Genomic DNA, 9,318 nt, shown 5'->3' on the forward strand with positions numbered 1-9,318 from the left:
CCCAAGCTAAGATGAAACCACATCATAAATCAATAAGCATTTTGCATTTTCTTTCATTATCTACTCAAAGTCATGCCTACTGCACCTCTAAACATTTCACTAAATCCAATTATACAGCAAACACTCCCAAAATAAACTTAGATTGTATTGCAGTTTCACTTAACAGTATATAAAATGCTGTGTTGTAACAGGTATCAACTATCCATTAGATACTGAATCAATTTTTCTTAAGCACTACTAACTGCTTGCTTTTCTTGAAGCCAGATCATTCTGAAAATTTCCTGTTAGACCTATGAGTGCAAACATATGGTTTCTGTCCTTCTCTGCCTGACTTATTTCGCTTAGCATGACACCCTCAAGGTCCATCCACGTTCCTACAAATGGCCATATTTCATTCTTTCTCATTGCCATGTAGTACTCCATTGTGTATATATACCACATCTTCTTGATCCACTCATCAAGAGATGGACATTTAGGTTTTTTCCATGTTTTGGCTATTGTTGACAACAGAAATCAGTTGCATTCCTATACACCAAAAATGAAGCAGCTGAAAGAGAAAGAGAAATCAAGAAACTGATCCTGTTCACGACTGCACGAAAAACTATCAAATACCTAGGAGTAAACCTAACCAAGGATGTAAAAGACCTATATGATGAAAACTTATGAAAGAGATTGAAGAAGACACCAAGAAATGGAAAAACATTCCCTGTTCATGGATCGGAAGAATCAACATTGTGAAAATGTCATTACTACCCAAAGCAATCTACACATTCAATGCAATCCCCATCAAAATTGCACCAACATTCTTCTCAAAGCTAGAACAAACTATCCTCAAATTCGCATGGAACCACCAAAGACACCGAACAGCCAAAGTTATATTGAAGAAGAAAACCAAAACGGGAGACATCACAATCCCAGACTTTAGCCTCTACTACAAAGCTGTCATCATCAAGACAGTATGGTATTGGCACAAAAACAGACACATAGACCAATGGAATAGAATAGAGAACCCAGAACTGGGCCCACAAATGTATGGCCAATTAATTTTTGACAAAGTAAGAAAGAGTATGTGATGGAATCAGTGTTTTGTATCCTTTAGATAAATAACCAGTAGTACAATTGCTGGGTTGTAGGATAATTCTATTTTTAACTATTTCAGGAACCTCCATACTGTTTCCAGAGTGGCTGCACCAGTTTGAATTCTCACCAACAGTGCAAAAGTGTTTCCCTTTCTCCTCATCCTTGCCAACATCAGTTGTTTCCTGAGTTGTTAATTTTAGCCATTCTGACAGTTATGAGGTGGTATCTCACTGTAATTTTGATTTGTATTACCCTGATGATGAGTGATGTTGAGCATCTCTTCGTGTATCTGTTAGGTATCTGGACGTCTTCCTTGGAAAAATCTATTTATGTCTTCTGTCCATTTTTTCACTGGATTATTTGATTTTTTGGGTGTTGAGTTTGATAAGTTCTTTATAGATTTTGGATACTAACTCTTTATCTGATATGTCATTTGCAAATATCTTCTCCCATTCTGTTGGCTGCCTTTTAGTTTTGTTGATTGTTTCCTTTGCTGTGTAGAAGCTTTTTATCTTGATGAGGTCCCAGTAGTTCATTTTTACTTTTATTTCCCTTACTTATGGGGACATGTCAAGAAAGAAGTTGCTGCAGCTGTCAAAGAGGTTGCTGCCTGTTTCCTCCCCGAGGATTTTGATGCTTCCTGTCTCCCGTTTAGGTCTTTCTTCCATTTTGAATTCATTTTTGTGTAAGGTGTAAGAAAGTGGTACAGTTTCATCCTTCTAAATGTTGCTGTCCAGTTTTCTTAGCACCATTTGCAGAAGAGACTGTCCTTTTTTCTATTAGGATACTCTTTCCTGCTTTGTCAAAGATTGGTTGGTCTTACATTTGTTGGTACATTTCTGGGCTTTGTATCCTGTTCCATTGATCAGTGTGTCTGTTATTGTGCCAGTACCATACTGTCTTGCTTCAAGCTTTGTAATACAGCTTGAAGTCTGGAATTATGATAACTCCAGCTTTGGTTTTATTTTTCAACTTTACTTTGGCTATTCAGGTTTTATTTGTTCCCTACAAATTTTGGAATTATTTATTTTAGCTCCATGAAAATGCTGGAGTTGTTTTGATAGAGAGTACATTGAATGTGTAGATTGCTCTGGGTAATATAGACATTTTAACAAGATTTGCTCTTCCAACTCATGAGCATGGAATGTTTTCCTTTGTGTATTCTTCAATTTGTTTCAAAAGCTTAATATAGTTTTCAGTGTATGTTTTTAAAAATTAATTATCTTTAACCTAGATTTACAAATTTCTCTGAAATTTTTTCTTATAATTTTTCAATCTGTTCTGTATTGTCCTTATTTCACTTTTAATGTCTACAATTATCTGTACCTTTTTATCTTGATCATATTTACTAAATTATCTGTTGTAGACTCTGGTCTAAAGTTCTCTCTTGTCTTAGCAAGAAAGCAGGATGCAGGATTAAAAATAGGAGGGAGATGGCTAGCGTCCAGGAAAAAATAAGAGCCCCAAATAAGGGACCTTGCCCCATTTTTATTAGGATCAGAGGCTTACAAATGTGGTGGGCATGCACAGAGAGACAGTGAATTAGTGAACATCAACTCATGGGCATGAGGGAAAGGGGGTTTTGAAGATATACAGTGCAGTTTGGGTCAGTATAAAACAAAATCCTTAAATTCGTCTGTTTATCTTAGCCTGCCTAGGGGATAAGACAGGGCAAAACACTTTAAGGTTAACAAGGTACCTTTTCTTTTGTAAATCATCTCCACTCTGGGCTGCTTCACCTGCAGTGTAGTGGTCTATAGCCCAATTTACCAATTTACCTATTTACCTAACTTGGTCCTTCCTTTCTGTGAAAGCAGCTCTCTGATATAGTACTAAATTGGGGAGCCCTTTGCCCTGAATGCCTAATCTTGCTAACCTTACATACCTTTATTTTGGGTGCCTCTGCACCATTCTCTATTCTGGGGCCTTTACCCTCTCTCTCCATTCTGGGGACTCTGCATCTCCTTTCTATTCTAGGTTGCCTTTGTGCCTCCCTATTCTTGGGTGCCTTATTTTGTTTTCCCAAACTCTGGTGTGAGCAACCTATGGCTTTGTAATTCTTTATTCCTTGTTAACCCATTGGTGTAAGCCCGGGCTATCCCTAAGCTTATTCCTCACAAGTATCACATTAATCTTTTCAGAATACTTTTTTGTGTTTTAGTCAACTTTTCATATTTTATTTTTTAGTTAGTTGGTTTATGCTTTCCTTTACATTAATCCTTTTTTTTTTTTTTGCATCATTTTGTTCTGTTTTCCTAGATTCTCGTCTTAAAAGCATAGATCATTTATTTTTAATACTCTTTCTAAATAGATATATTTGGGGCACCTGGGTGACTCAGTCGGTTAGGCGTCCAACTTCAGCTCAGGTCATGATTTCAGGGTTCATGAGTTCAAGTCCCATGTCAGGCTCTGTGCTGACAGCTAGGAGCCTGGAGCTATGAGAGGAGAAGGACCACCTGCTGGCTGAGGAGACAGCAGCCACCATCGCAGCCATTGAAACCATGAAGAACGCCCACCGGGAAGAGATGGAGCGAGAGTTTGAAAGGAGCCAGCGGTTCCAGATCAGCAGCATCAACTCGGACATCGAGGCCCTACGAGGGCAGTACCTGGAGGAGCTGCAGTCCATGCAGCGGGAGCTGGAGGTGCTGTCCGAGCAGTACTCGCAGAAGTGTCTGGAGAACGTCCGCCTGCCCCAGGCACTGGAGGCCGAGCGCCAGGCCCTGCGGCAGTGCCAGCGTGACAACCAGGAGCTCAATGGCCACAGTCAGGAGCTCAACAACCGCCTGGCCGTGGAGATCTCACGGTTCCGGACGCTGCTGACCAGGGACGCCGGTGGAGAGGCTGCAGGCTCACCTCTCACGCAGGGCAAGGATGCCTATGAGTGAGAGGTCTTATTGCAGGTCAAAGAGTCCGAAATACAGTATCTAAAACAGCAGATCAGCTCTCTCAAGGACGAGCTACAGACAGCATTTCGGTATAAGAAGTATGCTAGTGACAAGTACAGGGACATCTACACAGAGCTCAGCATCGTGATGGCAAAGGTCAACTGTGATATCAACAGGTTTAAAGAGCAGCTGAAAGCAGCAACGGAAGCACTGGGTGAAAAATCCCCTGAAAACACCCCTGTATCCTGTGTCTGGATATGATATGATGAAATCTAAAAGCAACCCTGACTTCTTAAAGAAAGACAGATCCTGTGTCAGCCGGCAACTCAGAAACATCAGGTCCAAGTCCCTAACTGAGTAGGTATAACTGAACCGAGCCCGCTTCCAGGTCCCCTGTCGTGTAGAGTCTGAAGGAAGGCCTGACTGTGCAAGAACGCTTGAAGCTCTTCGAATCCAGGGACTTGAAAAAAGACTAGCTGTGTCCCATTCAACTTGACCACACACCCCTCCCAGCTCACAGCAGCACTACCCAGGCGCTGCTTCTTGTCTGTACCTTTATTTATTATTATTGTTGTTGTTGTCATTGTTACTGTTGTCATTATTAACTGTGGGTATGGATGCATGAGAGACTGGTTTATGGGTTGTGCACACCGTTCTCCGCTGTGTTGATTCCAACTTCCTGTGTCTTTGTCAAAGCTTTGTTCCCATGGTATTCGAAAATCCACCCAGCACGGGGCCCTGGGGAGCCCGAAGCGCTGTCAGCTCCTGACCAGGTCTGCACAGAGCCCCCTCCCACAGCAGCCCATCGCACTCACCGTCAGTATTAAGGCCCAGCAGCCTGTCGATAAGCTAGTTCGTCCTAGTTCGTTCTGCCGAGTGCACTACGTGGGGTCAGGGCCCTGGCGGTTCTCGCTCTGCTGTGTCTGGGTCCCTCGGAGAGAGCAGGGTGTCAGGTGGCGCACTTACAACTCACTAGCCTTCAGGAGGAGCTAGGGGAGCAGGTCAGAGGGGGTGTGGTTCACAACCTCCGGTCACCACCTATGGCTTGGGAGAAGGTCGCCGTTTTGTATTGGTTCCACTAACCAATAGAGCCGCACCCCTAGCTAATTGCGGGAAACCTTTCACAACCTGGAAAATGTCGAAAGCAGCCATTCGTATTTTTGTTTGTTTTTTGTTAAATCTTGCACACGCGCACACACACACACACACACACACACACGCACTAAATAAATAAATAAATAAATAAATAAATAAATAAATAAATACAAATTCCACATTAATTTGCACTTCACCGGCATAATTGGTTGTGTGTGTTTGCACACACGTATGTGTTTAATTTCCTTATATGTGGAGATGTTTTGAGAAGCAGAATTTCTTGTGATTGTTGATGAATAAGTAAATGCAGCCTGTATAATATCACCTTTATGGAATTTGCTGACATTTTCATTGTGGTGTAGTGTATGATAAATTTTTGTGGCTGTAGTCTGTGTTGCTTGAAAATGACAGTAGTTTTGTGTGCGTGGTACAGGCCTCTTTGTATGGCTACTCAGTCAGGCTGGCTAAGTGCATTGCACAACTCCTCCACACCCCTTCTTACTAGTGGGTGGTTTCTTGGTTGGTTTCTGTGAGAGGGATGTTCAGCCTCTCACTGGGATTATGAGTTTGCCCATTTTGCCCTGTAGGGCTACCAGCGTTTGCTTTCCACAGTCCCCTTTGTGGCACTCCAGCTAACCAACTCGTTGGTTACCCATGCCTGTGGGCCATAGTGTCTATTACTGAAGTAATGAAGCAGGTTTGCTGTTCCTCACATTCAGTGACACAAGTTCTCTTGCACATTTTGCATTCTTTTGCTTTTAGGATTTCTTTACATGCTCTAGTCATCTGAGAATTCTTTCTTGGTTTTAAGCATTACATATGTAAAAAGTTGGGTTTTTAAAACTTTCATATGGGTTTGATGAAACAGGCAGGAAGAGAGGCTAAATAATCATTTCAATCGTTTCAATCATTTCAAGATCAAGTTCAAGAGTTGCTCTAAAATGCCTTTGATGGCTTTTCTCTTCTGTTACCCCAGGTTCCCCTCTGTTCATGTCATTCATTGTCCCAAATTTCCAATGCCACCAATCTTGTTTCAGTTTCTCAATGCAGAAAGCTCTTTCCGAACACAAGAATTTTACATGTCAGTTTTCTCTGCCTGGAATTGACATTTGTTCCATAATTTACCTATTAACCATACTTACTCTTCAGGAATCAGGTTAAATGGCACTTACTGAGAAACTCGCTGGATAATGTAATATAACTCAGCTCTACTTTCTTGCAGTACCTATTCTTTTTTCAGTAGTATACTTCAAAATCATATTCTTTTTCAGAGAGGGAGAGAGAATGTGAATAGGGGAGAGGGCAGAGACAGAGAATCTTAAGCTGGCTCCATGCTCAGCATTGATGACTAACACAGGGCTCAGTCTCACAACAGAGCTGAATTAAGAGTCAGACGTGAGCAGAAATCAAGAGTCAGACACTTAACCAATTGAGCCACTCAGGTGCCACTCCCCCATCATATATTTTAAAAATTCTGATTGTTTACTTGTTTATTCCTTCTTCCCAAATAATTTCAAATCCGAATTGTACAGAGATTATATCCATTTGTTCCTCACTATATTCCCATGCAGAGAGTGGACCAGCAACATAGTAGGTATCAGAAGAATGTTTGTGAATGAATGAATGAATGCATATTAACATCAAATAGTTGCACATTTAAGGTTGAGGAATGATGGGGTGCCTGGGTGCCTGGGTTGGCCCAGGTCATGATCTCACAGTTCCTGGGTTCGAGCCCTGCATCAGGCTCTGTCCTGACAGTTAGTTCACAGCCTGGAGCCTGCTTCAGATTCTGTCTCTCCCTCTCTCTCTGACCCTCCCCTACTCATGATCTGTCTCTCTCTGTCTCTCAAAAATAAATGAATGTTAAAAAAATTTTTTAAAGGTTGAAGAAGAATCATAAGCACTAATAAGGTTAAAATTCCACATAGAATACATTCCATCTTAAAGAGATGTACTTATTCTGTGAAATTAGGAAAATCATAAAAGCTACAAGTTATAAAGTGCCACGCATTTTATATTCATTATAGCTAATCTTTACAATAACACTGATATTTACAGATGAGTAAACTAAAGATTAGGGAAGCTAAGTAACTTATTAAAGATCAAGTTATCTATAATAGCAGAGCTGGGATTCAAAACCAGATGTATTTGTTTCTAAAACTTGCCCTTTCTTTACATTACCATTCTATGTACCATTAGGTAACATTTGGTAGTCTAAGAAATACTTTTAATTTTATTTTAAAAGCAATGTATTTTAAGGAAATTAATGTAATATTTTCAGCTTTGAACTTTAAGTAAGGCAAATATAAAATGTAATTATCAATTTAGACTTAAAAAAATTAAACAGCTAAATAAACACTCAAAAGATATCCATTCAGACTAGGTCTTCAGATTCTTGGGGCAGAACCTCGCTAACAAATTTTATTGAGTTCAGTTAACCAACATGAATAGGCATGACCACAGGATTTAATGGGGACATATAAGCACCAGTTTTTATTTCTTCATTAAGGTCATGTGGATGGGCCACATGTAACATTTCCTCAGTCTGACCCTGCCATGCATGAAAATAACAGCTCAAATCAATCTGGGCCATTCAATTCTGTCACATAAAGCTGACAAACATCTGAATAATTGATCAAATATCTGGATAATTGGTGACATCTGTAACTGAACTGAAGGAACTCTTGAGTATTCTAGAAACAAAATTAAAAGATATCTTTGCCTGATTCACTAAGACTGGAGTGAGAAAATAAACAGTTGTCTTTAAGACCTTTCTTCACCTGCCAATATTCTAAATGTGTCTCATAAGGAAATGAATATTATGTGTGTGTGTGTGAGCGTGTTTTACATTCTTATCATCCCTAGAGGGGTTTTGTTTATTTAGTTTCTGTGGCTGAATATTAAAACAAAAATGAAGAGAACAACTTGGAAAGATTTTTATAAAAGCAATAGATTCACTCCACCCTTATTACAGCATTATATTTACTTAGCAAGTTTTCTAATAGTTTTGCAATAGAAACAATAAAGAAAAGGTATAAAAATCTAGAACCTAATAATTTACAAAAATTCTGAAAAAAACTTAAGTAAAATTTAAAATATCAATATAAAATATACCCACATAAGAAAGATATAAGATGACAAAGTCCTTGCAATAAACACATAAAAGGAGAAACTGAAATCCCTCTGAAAGAATGTCTCATGTAAAACCCAAAACTTCAATTATTATGATACTATACACCTATACACTCATAATATAGGAATTAACAATTGTCTTAACTTAATTTTCCTTATATTGAATTAAAATAACATATTTTGTTTTCCCAAAATACTGCTTTCGTAAATTTATTTCATTCACCTATTTGAAATTTATTCACTTTTGAAGGTGATCATTCCCAATATAAAGAATCTTCCTTATGTGGGGCATATATGAATAGTATTCATTAGGTTTGTTGGACACAAATAGAAATAAGCATAAATGGCAATTAAAATCATGGGTCTTCAGATAAATACTTTTCCATTTACATCACATATTCCAAAGTCATATAATCCACGCACAAAAGATTGCCTCTAATTTCTATTTGGAGAGTTTCTTTTTATCAGAAAAGCTAGTTAATCTATCTGTGCCATTATGTGCCTCATTAACAAATAAAGATAACATATTAACAATTAAACAATAAGGTAATTTTGAAATTAAATTAGGTGGTATATACAAAGCAATAGTACCTGACACTCAAAAATGCACAAAACCATTAGGAAGGAAAACAATTCACTGGTGTATTTCTCGTATTAGTGTTGTAAATGGGGACTTATGAATGTGTACGGAAAGTTCCAGTGTACATAGAGCCATCTCTTTCACAGAGATTTCAAAAATGGGAGGAATTTAAACAAAAGACCACAAGGAAGAAGACACAAGGAATAAAGTACAGGGGAAATTGTGCTGTTTTCTGTAGTGCTAAGGGCATAAAAAGGAAAAGACAATAATCTTTGTGATACGCTACCCTGAACATTTTACAAACTTGTTCTTCACGCCTTGATATCTTGATTTTTTCTCCCCACACTTGATGTCATAAAACTCAAAAATCATTACAAATCAACTCTTTCTCTGGTTTCATCTTCAACGTCCCCCTTTCCTTGCCTCCCATTCAGTATTTGACAAAAGAGTTTGACCTCCACATGTTTCCATTCTTTTTGCTTAGACAACATATGGATTTTTTCCTTTATCCATTTCTCCTCATACTCTTCTTTCTTCTTCCATAAT

At 38.9% G+C, this 9,318-nt stretch overlaps 1 pseudogene; it reads left to right on the top strand.

Annotated features, from left to right (window-relative positions):
* The first annotated feature begins 3,581 nt into the window (after nucleotides 1–3,581).
* Nucleotides 3,582–4,326, top strand: LOC115295324 (annotated as a pseudogene).
* Nucleotides 4,327–9,318: the final 4,992 nt, after the last annotated feature.

Source organism: Suricata suricatta, chromosome 7 (assembly GCF_006229205.1).
Source record: "Suricata suricatta isolate VVHF042 chromosome 7, meerkat_22Aug2017_6uvM2_HiC, whole genome shotgun sequence".
In the NCBI taxonomy this organism is placed as follows: domain Eukaryota; kingdom Metazoa; phylum Chordata; class Mammalia; order Carnivora; family Herpestidae; genus Suricata; species Suricata suricatta.